Source organism: Pogona vitticeps, chromosome 4, assembly GCF_051106095.1.
Source record: "Pogona vitticeps strain Pit_001003342236 chromosome 4, PviZW2.1, whole genome shotgun sequence".
NCBI lineage: Eukaryota > Metazoa > Chordata > Lepidosauria > Squamata > Agamidae > Pogona > Pogona vitticeps.
Window position 1 is genome coordinate 87,934,662 of NC_135786.1, and position 15,143 is coordinate 87,949,804.

The following is a 15,143-nucleotide window of genomic DNA, read 5'->3' on the forward strand; positions in this document are numbered from 1 at the left end:
AATGTTGGAATAATCAATCTCTAGGATTACCAATGCATGAATTATTGTTGTTAGGGATTTCCTGTACAGATTGGGCTGCAGGTGTGCTATCAGGCTAAGTTGGAAACAGGTCAAGATTAGACACGGGGGCTTTGCATTCGTCCAGGAATATGAAGCCTGCCGGCACAGGTGGCCAGCCCAATGATCACCCATCTCCAGAACCCGCCAGACCACTTACTGTGTGGAATGTAGTGCATGGCCAGGATCATCTTCAGCACTCCAATAATGGCTCTAGACCAGCTCCTGCACCCCTACCTCCCTGCTCACCTGGCCACCCTGGCAAGGGGGAAGGGAGGACGAGTCTCCCTGCCCAGTCACAGAGTGGCTGGGCAAGCAGGGAAGCTGGGCTGCAGCAGCCAAGCTACTGCCATGATTGAGGTGCAGATGACACCTGCCACATGCGCCACATGATGCACGGTAAGTGGTCTGGCAGGTTCTGGGGGTGGGTGTTAACTGGGCTGGCCACCTGTGCCTGCAGATTTCGTATTCTTATATAATGTCTAGCGAAGATCTGTTTCTCTATCCAGAGAGCTGGGTCCAGGAGCACACCCAAATTGCAGACCTGGTCCTTCAGAGGGACTGTAACCTTATCCAGGCCAAGCACACATACCCCCAACTGATCAGGATCTCCTCCTAAGAACAAGACCTCCATCTTGTTAGAATTCAAGCTCAGCCTGTTAGGCCTCATCCAATCCATAACTGAGGCAGGCAGTGCTCCAAAGTCTGCAGAGCTCACCCCACCAAAAATGAAAAGGAGAAATTGAATTGCATATTGATGACAATGCACTCCCAATCTCTGGATGATCTCCCCTGGTGACCTCATATAGACATGAACAGCATTGGGGAGATGATGTTAGTATTTTCTTGTATGTTATGCATTAACTACTCTGAGAACCCTATTGGCATGGAAGATGCAGGTGAAAGACAAGCACAAGTAGGTAGATATGCTTCATTCTCTCTTTTTCCATATACTTCAAACTATATCAAATATTAATTTAAATGTTTATTTTTCAGCTTAGCAAATCCTATAGATGTATCTTCATCATTCTAGAGTGCATCATGTTTCTCTTTTAAGGCAAACATATACAAACATTCTATTCTTTTTTAATGTAAATGTGTGTGTGTGTGTTTATCTGTCTGTATAGCAAATGCTCCTCACCTTGCTGTTATGGGAAGAGTAGCCTTTTGGTGCAAACATGTTTTAAAAGACAAATATAAAAATGTCCTATTTTTAGTTTTTTAAAAAATATTTGAGTATCCTGGACAATACATGCAGACTGAAAAGTCAGAAGGAGCTGAATTCTGAACACAGAGAATCCATTTATTCCAACTTGCTGAATGATTTCCAGCACATGGAGCTAATATACAGTCTACAAACAAGTTTGGAACTCGGAGATTCATTTGTTTTTTAAATTAATTCACCAGAAAGGTGCCATCTGAAATTTAATGTGAGAAATTTAATTATTTAGTAGAGCTAGTAATTGTTTGTTTGTAGAAGAGAATTTAAAATAACTTGTAATTTAATCCGGAGTGCCTCACATCAAACAGCTGGAGACTAAACTCCCCCAAGGAAACCTAATTTATATTTGTGTGTTTTGGCTTATCCATATGACTTGGATCTACCAGCCAATTCCATATAAGGGAGACTTTCTCCTTCTTTGGAAGATGCATTTAAAGCCAGGAACAAGCACTGATGCAGTGTTACTAAATAAATAACTGAAGTCATCTTAACCATGTCTATTCCTTAAAATTATGACATAAAAATGCTACAGCCCTTTCAAATTTAGTATATGTCAGGAACAAAATTTCAAACCTTAAAGCTATTAACAACTAAAACTGTTAGCAATTGCTAAAAAAGGAAAATGAACTGCAATTACTACATTACTATGCAGCTATTAAATCTAGCAAATCCCAAATGTATATATAAAGTATGTCTATAAAATAGATCAGTACCATCTAATCTAATTTTTATCTCTACGAACTACATTCAGTGTAAATTCTTGAACAATATTTATTTATTTATTTAGAATACAATAACAAAAATATATAGATATTGCTTGTCTATTACTGCAGATGATATATGGGAATAATATGGCACATATTTTTATCAAGATTCAGTGCTTAAAAGAATTCAAGATGTTAAAATGTGCAACTTGCTTTTTCTTGTTTTGGAAGAAGGAAGTATAAGTAATGGTATTTCCCTCAAATCCAACTTCAATCATCATGAAAACATTTGGTTTCATGTTTCTCTTAACTCAAAGTAATTATTACCATTTCTTACCGAAACCTTTTTTTAAAAAGGATGACAGCATACAGTATTCTAATTCAAAGAGTACCTTCATAACTAGTAGATTAACACATGAATAGAAACATAATTACTGATTTATTTACAGTACTCTAATGCGAAGCACGGAATACCTTTCTACTGGCAAGAGTCTCAACACATTCTTTTCTGGTTAAGCAAACATTTACCACCGAAAGGCTGAAGTTATTCACATGCCACAATACACTTTCCATTATCTCATGTTTTAGACAAAACATCTTCAGCGTCCAGCTTGGCACAGCATAAAACATTTGTACTTTAAACTATTTTATGATAGTAAATTATTCAAGTGTTAGATCACCAAAGCATAGCTTTAAGTAAACTTTATTGGTTGACAGACAGTGACAGCTCTTGGCAAATTCCCAAGACTTTGTTGCTGGGTAAACAGCCAAGAAATAGGGAGAAAAGAGTTATTCTATGGTAATCTGACTAAACATCTAAAACGTGTTACTCTGTTTTGTTTTTAAGCCCTTCCCTTCAAAAGGAAGTCGACTGTACAGTACTCTATTCTCCCTTCCTCCTGCACATTAACTCTGTCCTTCTTCCTGCACTTCACACACAAGTCTTGGGGGGGGGGGGGAAGGATAACCTGTTATGAATGTTTGGTGTTTTTAAGTGACAAGAATTACTGTTTGACTTGGCACCTTTTCATATTTAACAAGAATACATATGGAAATGTCCATCTCCACACTTACCTACAGCCCATCATGCATGAGGGCTGACATATGGGATATAAATATCTTTATGAATTTATAAATAAATATAAAAAGCAAACTCTGTTTTGGAAGAGTTGGGAAACACAGAATTCCCCCCCCCCCCAAACCTTCACATCTCTAAAGGGGAGGAGGCAATTTCTCCTTCTGCATCTACCTGTGTTCCTCAAGAGAAAAAAAAAAGTCTGCTCCACATGAAGATGGAAAATACTGCAAAGGTTTGTAATGGGGAAGTTAAAAAAAAACAAAAACAAAAAACACACATACACACACACACACACACACACAAAACCCTCCAGCTACTATTGTGACTGCAGCAGCAGATCTAGCCCATAAATTTCATACATCAGCTACAGAGCTAAAACATTTTTGCCCTTTTCCAGTCTGTCTTAGAATAATCCTAGTCTCTTCTCACCGTTCTACTATGGTCCCTGGCAAAGAACAAAAAGATTATGTTTGATGCATTTTAGCATTTTGTGTCTTTCACAACATTTGGTACTACTAAAGTGTATTTTGTCCCATTCTGCTACTAAAATTTCTTTATAAAATGACATCTGCTGCTTCTATAAACTATATTGAGTAACATATTTGAATGAGACTTTAAAAAATAAATACAGTGGTGCCTCGCTTAATGGGCACTCCATTTGACGATGAAATCGCTAGACATTGATGTTTTTGCGATCGCAAAACGATGTTCCCTATGGGGGAATTTCGCTTTGCGATGATCAGTTCCCTGCTTCGGGAACTGATCATCGCAAAGCGATGATTTTCGGCCAGCTGATCGGCGGTTTCAAAATGGCCATCAGGTAAACAAAATGGCCTCCCGCTCTTTTCTGGCACGGATTCCTCACTGCACAGGCAACGAAAATGGCAGTGCTATGGGTTTTAATGCGTTTCTATGGGTTTTTTAAAATCGCATTACGACGTTTTCGTTTTACAGTGGATTTAGCTGGAACGAATTAATGTCGTAATGCGAGGCACCACTGTAAAAACAATGTATATATACCCTGCTCCAATAGGTGTATAAATACAATTCTCAAAATGGATCAAATGAAGCATTTCTGTAGTGGGCAAAGACTATAAATTAGTAGGTAGTTAGCAGTTAACGTTAAGTTAAACACATACTGGCTCAAATCCCCTCCACACAGCTATGCTGCATAAGGTAAAGTCATCCTGGTGGCAGCAATTTTCAGAATTTACTTGCATAGGAAGGATCAACAACACACAGCGCTTGGTCCTCACGTGGCATTTGCACTCATTTTTATGGCTTCTGTGGTATCCCTGCACAGCATGAGCAGTTACTACTAGCATCTCCCCTACCAAATCATGGCAGCTTCTACCTTTCCTCCTATTCTTTTCCAGAAGAGAAAAAAGATGATCTGCTTGGTGGCTCTGTAGAGCTCATTGGTGCCAAGAATGCTCTGACACCCTCCTCCACCACTGCAATACCTGTCAAAATTTGGCAGCAAATCCCGGAGCAAAGCAGTCCTTGAAGGGCTGGTTCAGAGAGGGATCCACTCTGATTTCCTGGCTCTGTGCCGGTGGGAAGGCTGAAGGTAGTATTCTGACTCTGCGATATTCTTCTCAGGAAAAATGTCTTAACCCCTCTAATTATCTGATAAGTAAAATTATGACTATTAGTTGCATTTTCTGTTTAAACTAGCATTTCTATTTCTGGAACAACTACGATGCAGTCCTCATAGTAAAAAGATGTCTGAAAAACATGAGCCATCATTAAGACACAAAGGCTGAAATCCCATTGTATAGCGTAGCACACTACAATTAAAGTAGGCCCATTTGAATCAATGAAACCTATGGAGGAGTTCACTCATCAAATCTCCACTGATTCAGTATGTCTACTCTAGTGTGATTTACTCCACTAAGCAATAGGATTTCACGCAATGAGTTGGATTCAGCTCTTGTTCATAAAACAGAAGAACAGTCGAGCAGCTGCCTTACTGGCCAGGGCTCCAAGTTTGCATTTCCGTGCTCTAATAATGTTCATCATATCAGTCTGAAGTCATAAAAGATCCTATTGCCTCCCAAGAAGGCAGAAAACTCAGTTTGCTAATCCTTCTGTAAATTACTGCATTATAAGGATCCTCCCAACCTAATGGCATACCTCTCCAATGGAGCCTCCAGCGATTATCTCAGTGGTGAACTCAGCTATCTTTGCCAGCTCAGACAGCAGGAAATTCTCTAAGATCAGTCCTTCCGGCATGTCATCTGCAGAGTCTTTAGTTTTAATAATGGAATTTTTGTCATCTATGATTAAAGATAAACATGAAGATCCTAAGCAACTGCTCTCCTGGCTGCTGCAGTATGAATACTTCACTCAAGTGTTTGTCAGTTGAACAATGTGGTCTGAAAATAATTCCTTTCACACTTAAGTTTTAAAAACCAAGCTGACATCAGCATATGACAAAAAATGGAGAAGGCTCCTGAAGCAGCTATGATCATTGTCATCACATTTTATTGGAGCATTCCTTTAAGAGGAAATCTTGTCAAATGAAAACACAAATGAAAAACTAAGAATATGTGAATTTGGGGGAAACTGAGTAATGTTCCATGAGACTGAGCAATGTTAATGGAAGATTTCCTACTAATAATAGCGCACAGTGTTTCATCCCATTTTGGGAAAAGGGGAGGGTGGTTAGAGAGCCAGCAAGCATAGAAGAGATGTACATAACACTTAAGAACCCTTTCAAGTGCTAGTTTTGAGGGGCTGCAGCACAGCAGAGATAATAAGTAACAGATGGACATTCATTCCTATGTGGTGAATAACCCTTCCCTGTGGTTATGATTTGTGAACAGGAAAATAGTGAAATACATTTCTTAGTTATACAGCTAGGAGAAAAGTACATTTTGGATTATAAACTTTGTGTTGCCCAGAACTGCAATATACTGTATTTTAAAATTCTGCATTCATCTTTGTCACATTACAATGAAACTATTTTGACTTTGGAAGAATTAAGGGAGTCAACATTTTTCATAAGGATTTACACTGGCACTTCGCTATACAGCTTGCTTTAAACTATACACCTAAAAATATTAGGGCACTAAAATAAAATACAGCTTCATAGATATGGTTATGTTTTATTCACTGCTTATCACCTCAGCTGACCAAAAGTGCAAGTGCATATCAGCCACTCATGTACTTGCCAGCTGCATTCCACAATAAAAATCACTGTTGGGTGCATTTTAAACAAGAATAGCAATTCTCTTCACTGCTGTTTAGCTCTAGTTAAGAACTTTTGGGTATCTAACTACAAATGATGCTGTATTTTAAAAATACCAGAATATTACACTGTTTCCCTAAAATAAGACCTAACCTGAAAATAAGCATAATAGGATTGTTCAGGATGCTCATAATATAAGCCCTACCCCCAAAATAAGCCCTAGTTAAGTGAAACCCCAGCCTCTACCATTGTGCAGCATCCACAAGATGACCTGACTGTATTTGAATAAATGTAGATTGTTGTACATGAAAAAAAAAATCCCTGAAAATCCCCTACTGCATTTTTGGAGCACAAATTAATATAAGACCCTGTCTTATTTTTGGGGAAACAGGGTATGCACCTGAGAAAGGCCTAAATTAGAAGGCATTGAGGCTTAGCTAGGCTACGTTCCACCCAAACTTCCTGTTCCTGCCCCAGTGCTAACTGGGAACTTTATTTCTGAGAAGGAAGCTTGGGTGGACCTTGGTCTGGCTAAGCCTCAATGCCTTCTAATTTAGGCCTTTCTCCCAGGTGTATCACACTGAGTTGTTTGTAAAGTGCATGCAAGGCAGGCAGAAATCCCAAAATGGAGATTTATGGTATGCCTATAAAATCCAAAACTCACATCTCTATTTGTAGACGTATTGTGGGAATAGAATTAGAGACTAGATAGTTCTTTGGTCTGATCCTAGATAAATGGAAAAGGAACAGTCAATGCCCAGGCAATGACAGAATGTCCCACAGGCTCTCGGGGGGGGGGGGGGAGCAGACCTAAAAAATAAATAAAATCAAATCACATAACCTTGGATTACAACTATTATAGTTCATAAGGCAGAGAAAACTGGAACAAGGATAAGTCAGAGAAAACTGGAGCAAGGTTTCCAAGAAAGATATGAATAGGTCTTATGGGCCTTAAAAGTCTAAATCAGCACTTTTTAATTGGCCTTGGAAACTAAGAGGAAGCCAAAGTTTTGTCCAAAATTAGGATGATCTGTTCTGTTTACTGCTCCAGCCAAGAGCTTGGAAACTGAATGCTGAACAAGGTGCAACTTCATCTTACTTTTCAGAGGGCTCCTATGTAGACAGTGTAATGGTAATCCTATCTGGCTATCACCAAAGCTTGGATTTCTATAGCTAGGCAATTCCTCTCCAGAAAAAAGACACAACTGGCACACTAACTGAAGCTTGGAATATGCCACTGCTATCTTGCAAGCAATCAGGAGCAGGACTAAAATGAAGAACACACAAAGCTGACTCCTATCTATATGGCCACTTGGAAGATCAGCCACGTTTCCAAATAACAATACTTCCACTTATCCAGAATAAATATTTGTTTGTTCAGTCTTGTCCAGCAAGAACTGCACATCACTAGCACACTCACAATACACTCAAAATGTCCAGACAATCTATTCAACAACTTCATGTTAATCATCAAAGCTGTGTCTCCATTTTAGATGTTATCAGGAGTAAGTGAACCAACAATTTGTCAGGTGGAAAGTACCAACAGATACATGAGAAAAACCATCAGTATCCCCCAGTGTACAAGAACTGACTGTTTTATGACTAGTATTTGAGGCTCTCCATACATCTAATATCAACTGGCAAAATGCTCTGTTGATGATCAATAAGACATTCAGATTCCTGAACAAAAATAAAAAGCATATATGTACCTTAGATATAAATTTAAGGCAGACCACAAATCTGCCACACCATGACATGAATAATATTGAATGATGCAGAACAATCGTAGATCTGCCTTTTACAAGTTACAACATATTTGCCCAGTGGTCTTTCTGGCTCAATTGATTGTGCTGTTGGCAGCACACAGAATTCTTATTCTAACTTGAGAACCGAGCACCAACTACATCCACTCAAAACTGGGATGCTATTGGACAGGATACCTAGTGAGGGAATGTAGTAAATAGCAACCACAGAGATATCACCTTCTTGCCCACTTACAAGTTGTGGCACCAAGAACTGAAGCAGTTTACATGTCATATTTCTTTCCACCATCCGGAGATTATGAAAAAATATAGGGGAGGGAAAAATCCATTCATGGAAAGGAAGATATATATATATTTTAAAGGCAGCCATGACACCCACAGAAGGAGAGAAGTGGTGAGGAACACTTTTGAGACAGCAAGAGACATTATTTACCCTCCAAGGATTTTATTTTCTGCTGCACATGTAGCACAGAGGGAAGGGATGGGTGGAAAGTTTGATGCTTTCGAAAAGCAAGAGGCAGGGGAGAGTCCAGTAAAGCTAAGGTATAAATACACAGATAGCAGCCCATCAGAATCCAGGTCTCACCGAGAAGCATAAAAAGGAAGATCCGAGCCAAATATAGTTTGCTAGCTTGACATAGGAGGCAACCATTTAAAAATTCCAGTAAGTCTTCAGGCGTGACAGAATCAGGAGGAATAAATGAAGGCGGGGGGCTGTAGGCAAATATCTAATTTCAGGAACAGAATTATTCACTGGATACCACTGGAGGTAAAGGTCAATTATATAAAGGTCAATGTATATACATCAAGTATATACATTTCAGAGTCTAACCCGAGACCAGCACACATGAACAACCTTTAAGCTAGCAGCAATCATTTCCTACCCTATAAGAGCAGCAGTAAGGAACTTGCATCTCTGCATTCCAGTCATTACTTTCAATTTAGCAAAGACAGTTTATAAAACACCAGTACAAATGGGAGCCGAATCCCAGGAAAGCAGATGGTGGGAAAATATTCTGCAACTAAGACACAATAGGAGGAAATAGGAAAAGTAGTTAGGGAATCCCAGAAAACAGTGTAATCAAAACAAAGCAGGAACCCCCACAACATGCACACACCTCTTCCTTCCCAACTGTGGCATTGTGTCATGGGGTTGCTATGCTGCACTGCTCAAAGTGAATGCCTAAATAGCCAATCTGTAACTGAAAGGAGAGGAAGAGAGAAGTTCAGGGAAGGTTCAAGCCAGCTGAGAAAAATATAAACATGATGGAAAAAAAACTACAACAGCAAAACACAACTTGCGAAACATTATGGAAACTATCTGGGAAATGGGGAGGAAGGGAAGAAGGGCCGACCACCAACAGAAGTATCAGAAATCTTAGAAGTTCCTTTTAGAAAACTTTGTACAACAAAGTTTGTATCATTTGGGAGAGACATAAGCCTAAAAACAGGCCAAACTTGACATTTAAAACTACTATGTAATGGCTCTAGCCACTGTAGAATTATGATTGATGAGAAGCTTCCATAGTATCTCCCACACACAAACTAATGGTACAAAGTGATCATTTTTTTCCTGGCAATCTTAACTTTACAGCTTTTATTCATTGGGCAAAATCCTGTCACATAAAGCTATGTTGCCACAAATCATCATCATCATCCTAGAAGTGCAGAGCTGGAAGGGACCATAAGCATCATCAAGTCCAGACTCAGTCAAGAGGCACAGTGTGGAATCAAACTCCAAACCTCTGGCTCTGCAGCCAGAGTCCTAAACCACTGAGATATCCAGCTGGCACCAGAAATAATTACTGGAGTTCAAATGAACTAACAGCTTCTTATCCCCTCCCTGCCTTTTCAGGTTCTGAGGTCACTTAGAGCTCCCTTTTCCCCTGGAGAAGCCTTCAGGAGCCTCTGAATAGGGGGAGGGGAGAGTTTTAATTGGTATAAATTGCTGCCAGATTGCCAGCAGATAGGAATATTTAAAGGAAAAAAACTTGAACACAAGGGACTCTAAGCAGTCTGCTCTAAAAAACAAAACAAAAAACAAAACAAAACAACTTGAACACAAGGGACTCTAAGCAGTCTGCTCTTTTTGTCAAATCACACAACAAAATACAGTAGGAATGAAGAGTGACACAACAGGAATTGCATAATTCTGTGCAGTCATTTGAAATTCTGAACAATGGCATCTGAAACAAATACACAGGATCTTTAATAAACAGCATGAAATTCTACTGAAAGTGATTGTTACTGTCATGCATTCTTTTTATTTGGCACGTATCCTATGAATAATGGAAGGCTATTCTCTCAATTATCATACACTGGGATGTGAAATAAAGATCTTAGCCTCTGCATTCTTACATTCCGCTTATAGTTTTTTCTATTTTTGCAAAGGTTATTTGCTGTCTATTTGCCAGACGCCACAAACGTTGAAAAACAAATATTTTCCAACTTCTTTGCCAAGGAAGGAAGGTCAGCATTTGCCTGACAGGGACAGAAGAACAGGTCCAGTTCCTTTCTGTCAGCAAGAGATAAACAGAGGGATTCCCTTTTGGCCATGAGAGGTGGAAATAGTTTGGGGGTCTCTTTCCGACAGTAATATGTAAGATCCCCTTCGCACACTCAGTGAAAGAAACGATTCAAACAATAGCCCTATTCAGGCATTCAGAAAAGGGTCAACTTGAACATGTGGGCAAGGAGAAAGTTCTACCACTGCTTTCTCCTTGCTACTGCTTGTGAAAGCTCTGGGTTCCTAATCCTGTGGAGGGACTGCATTTCTAGCAGACTGCAATGATGATGAGGGGGACGGGGAAGGCTAGAATGCTGTCCCTGGTCATACTTTCAAATCAACTCCTTCTTGAATGCACGGATAGGGCAAATAGCAATCTTTGAACTAAACACAACCAACCAAATTCTATAATTTCTCAAAATATCTCTTGACAGCTCCATTGTGAAAAGTTCCAAGAACATCTAAGGCTTGTATGAATATTTATTTGTATCTACTGAAGAAAAGTTACAGTTTACAACAGTTTTGCCAAGATGGATACAGAAGACACCTTTGGGTTTATACAGTACTGATGTCCTAAAACCTCCAACAATGTCTGTGACCATCATCTTATGCAAGAGAGAGAATTACAGAGGTCCACACCAGGCTTCTTTCTACAAAGGAAGGAGAGAGTGAACTGATACACCTGGCACCTCAAAAAACAAACAAATGTCATGTGGCTCTTACACAATCCAAAAAACGAGGACAAGTGACACTTTCATTATCCTCCTCCGACACTAGGTAACACTGCTAATTTGGCTGTAATTGACTTTGCCTGGCCCTAGTGGATAGAATAAAATTTATTCCTAATTATCTGATGGGGTTTGCCACCAAACATTTCTGTGTAACCTCAATCCCTGGTTAAAAAGGAACCTTGAGTTTCAAAACAGATGATGGGGGAGGGGGAGGAATGCTGAATAGCTGGCAGCCCTTTGTTCAGTGAGCTGGGAGAGATAATTCAACCAACAGCCAATAGGGATGGCATTTGAAACCTGCACTCCTGAGTTGAAATATCAGACAAAACAGAACAAGAAAAATCTCCAAGAGACAAAAAGGTTGTGTCACCTTAGAGCAGTGCTTCCCAACCTTGTGTCCCCAGATGTTTTTGGACTATAATTCCCAGAAGCCTTCACCAATACCTGAGCTGGTCAGGATTTCTGGGAGTTATAGTCTAAGAATACCTGGGGAGCCAAGGTTGGGAACCACTGCCTTAGTGACTGGTGTATTTCCATGTGAGCTTTCATGGATTAAGTCCACTTCCTCAGACGTAAGAGTGAGACTACATGACTGTCATATTTATACATGGCCTCAAATACAGGTACAGTGGTGCCTTGCCTAACGACAATAATCCGTTCCAGGAAAATCACCATTAAGCGAAAACATCATAAAACGAAATTAAAAACCCCACTGAAATGCACTGAAACCTGTTCAATGCGTTCCAATGGGTAAAAACTCACCGTCCAGCCAAGATCCTCCATATGGCGGCCATTTTCGCGGCCTGTATAGTGAGGAATCCATCCCTAAACACAGCGGGGAGCTATTTTAAGCACCCGGCGGCCATTCTGAAACCGCCAATCAGCTGTTAAAAAACACATCATTTTGCGAAGAATCGGTTCCCGAAGCAGGGAACCGATCATCGCAAAGTGAAAAAAACCCTATTTAGACCATCGTTTTGTGATCGCAATTGCGATCGCAAAAAGATCATCGTACAGCGATTTCATCATAATGTGGGGCAATCGTTAAGCGAGGCACCACTGTAACAGACAAAGTGACAATGGTTCATTAGTAACAGAATAGGCTATGAAACTGTGAATACTGTCAATTATCAGTGAACAAGGTAATGATAGCAGAACTGACACAAATGACAAACTGTAGGAATCGGTGTAGAATTTCATATTTGGTAATGACTTAAGAACTAACTTAAGTAGGTATTTTAAGTGGGTCTCCAGAATCTGTATATATGTCCTGTTCCTGCCCTGGTACTAGTTATGAGCTTTCTTTATGAGCAGAACACTTGGCCAGAACTTGGCCTAGCTTAAGCCTTGAATGCCTTCTAATTTAGACCTCTCTCCCATGTGTATTACATTCAGGTACTTGTAAGGTGCTTGTAAGATAGGTAGAACTCCTAAAATGAAAAATTATGGTATTTGAAGTTTAGGAAAAATAATCTATGCCTGATTATGGCATCTCTAGCTTGATACAAATTGACTGACAGGGATTCTCTAAGGAGTCCTTCTGAATTCTACTTGCATGTGCCAGGCACTGGGCCTGTTAATTTTCTCATTCATAGTCTTCCATCCTATCTTTATTTGGAAAGGAGCACATTTTGTGATGACAATGCACAGGGTGGGTTGCTTCTAGACCAGAGGTCAGGGAATTTTTTTACCTATTACCCCCTAAAAATTTTATATATGCCAACATTACCCCCTTGATTTGGAAGAAAGGATCTCGGTCATGCGCGGCCAGTCGACCACTGCTGCCCGGGCCACTGCCTCCTCCTCCTCCTCCTCCCACTGGCGGGGCCGCGCTCAGTCCTTGGCCCCACAGGTGCAGCTTTCTTTCTCTGCCGGTGGGCGGTTCCTGGGTGGCCGTCAAAGAGCAGCAGATGGCTCGCCCGCCGGGGGTGCCTGCCGCCGCCTCCTGCTCCGGCACAGGCTCCAGCAGCTGCTCGCTGGGGTAGCCGCATCAGGCCTTGGCATCAGGACTCCCGCGGGCCTTGCCGTTGATGCGCTGTGACAGCTGCTGCACAGAGGCTAAGAGGCTCTGCCAGGCCTGCCTGGCTGACATGGAGGTGTCTCCAAAGGAAGCTGTGTGGCCTGGTGAATACCGCTGCTGCTGGACGGGCTCCTGAAGGAACAGGGATGGGGTGGCGGCCCGGTGCCGGGAGGCTGAGCCTGGCCCGGGCCACTGTTGTGGCCTCACCTGCCCCCCTCCACTGCAATCCACCTCTCTAGGCACTGGAAGGAGAGGCTCCTCCTGGCTGGGGCACTCCGACCACTTGTCCCCGCCTCACCCTCTGCCATGGCCAGCCCCGCCACCGCTGCCTCGGCTGCCATATGCCGCCAACTGGGTCCTGTCACCGGCCACCATCCACTGTGGCTTGGTTGCAGCCGGGCCGGAGAAGGGGGTGGGAAGGGGGTGATCGGGCAACTGGGGATGCCTCCCCTGGGTAGAAGAGGAGGAGGAGGGACAAGGGTTAGGGTTGCATCCTCATTACCCCCAGCATTTTCATTTTTACCCCATTTGGGGTAATTTCCCCCTGTTCCCTGACCACTGTCCTAGACCATTTTCACCACTGTCTGTGGATACTGCAATGGATATAATCCACCACTTTCTTTCTATTATAATACAAGAAACTTAGAAACTGTACCCAGTGCAAATGTTTTGAAAGAAAACAGTAATACAGCAGATTTAAAGCACAAAGACACAAGTGTTCTGATCTAACTAAGGAGATCCATGTAAAAACCAGGTGTCCACATATAAACTATATGCTGGATTGGGAAATGCCATAAGCTTATCTAAGGGCAGATAGTATCTATCTTTACCACATCAGCAAGCATTGAACATTTACATACAGATGCTACTAATCTTAACTATACTGCCTTTCATGTGCTTTTAAGATATGCACCCTAATTTAATTCTGGCAGAATTAACCACATGTCAATCTTTCTAACATGGAATTAAAAACTGAGCAGAAGCAGCACTGTTCTACTAGCTAACTCAGTAAGCACAGCTGACCAAACTTTTGACCCAGTGACAACACTGATCTTCACTAACATCCTGCATTAAATACATATTGAAATAAGCAAGAAATGAGTTCTACTGCTGAGGAAATGAGACAAAGACAGCTAACCTCTCAGTAGAAAGCAAATACCCACAGGAAATTGACAAAACATGAGAAAAGACCAATGCCTAATGCGTGGACCCCTTAAGCCTATTTCTGGTTTAAGGTATGCAATGCTTTGTTAAGATCCCAGAACAATGACAAATTGTGAAAGTTATTGGTTCTACCAGAAGTATACTTTTAAACACTCTCAAGTGATCAGGGGTAGAAAGCCTGTAAAGAACATTTGTATTAGACTACATTTTTTAAACCACAACTGTACGATAAAATGTTATGCTTTGATACAGCTCACTGTATTATAGATACAGTATGTATTTACATAACATACAATTGCATGTTGAGAAACAGTCACCTGAGGAAGAGGTGATCATGGCTACTGCAGCTAAGATCCATGCAAGTCCTAAAATCAAGGGCAACACTCTTGAAATGATAAGTAAACCCCTTCTGTAGCAAAAGCAAACAGCAGTGATACGAACTGAAAGCAAACTGTAATCTTTACATATTTAAATAAATATAAATGGCATTCAGGTCTTTTTGGGGAAGAAAGAAAAAGAATCACACATTTGAAATGCCATGTTTCCCCGAAAATAAGACAGGGTCTTATATCAATTTTTGCTCCAAAAATGCATTAGGGCTTATTTTCAGGGGATGTTTTATTTTACAGTCATGTCATCTTTTTCTGGTTGCTGCACAATGGTGGAGGGTGGGGTTTCACTTAACTGGGGCTTATTTTTGGGGTA

The 15,143-nt window shown here is 40.9% G+C and overlaps 1 protein-coding gene across 2 annotated transcripts in view; it reads right to left on the bottom strand.

The window, feature by feature from the left end:
- The window catches only part of ZNHIT6 (zinc finger HIT-type containing 6), a 51,789-nt gene that overhangs the window by 11,724 nt on the left and 24,922 nt on the right, over nucleotides 1-15,143 (bottom strand). Inside the window, exon 9 of one of the 2 annotated variants that reach the window (XR_012086480.2) lies at nucleotides 5,198-5,340. The exons of the other annotated variant lie outside the window; for it this stretch is intronic. The gene's annotated coding sequence lies outside the window, so the exon portion shown is untranslated. The remainder of the gene's footprint in view (nucleotides 1-5,197; nucleotides 5,341-15,143) is intronic. 2 annotated transcript variants of the gene reach the window in all.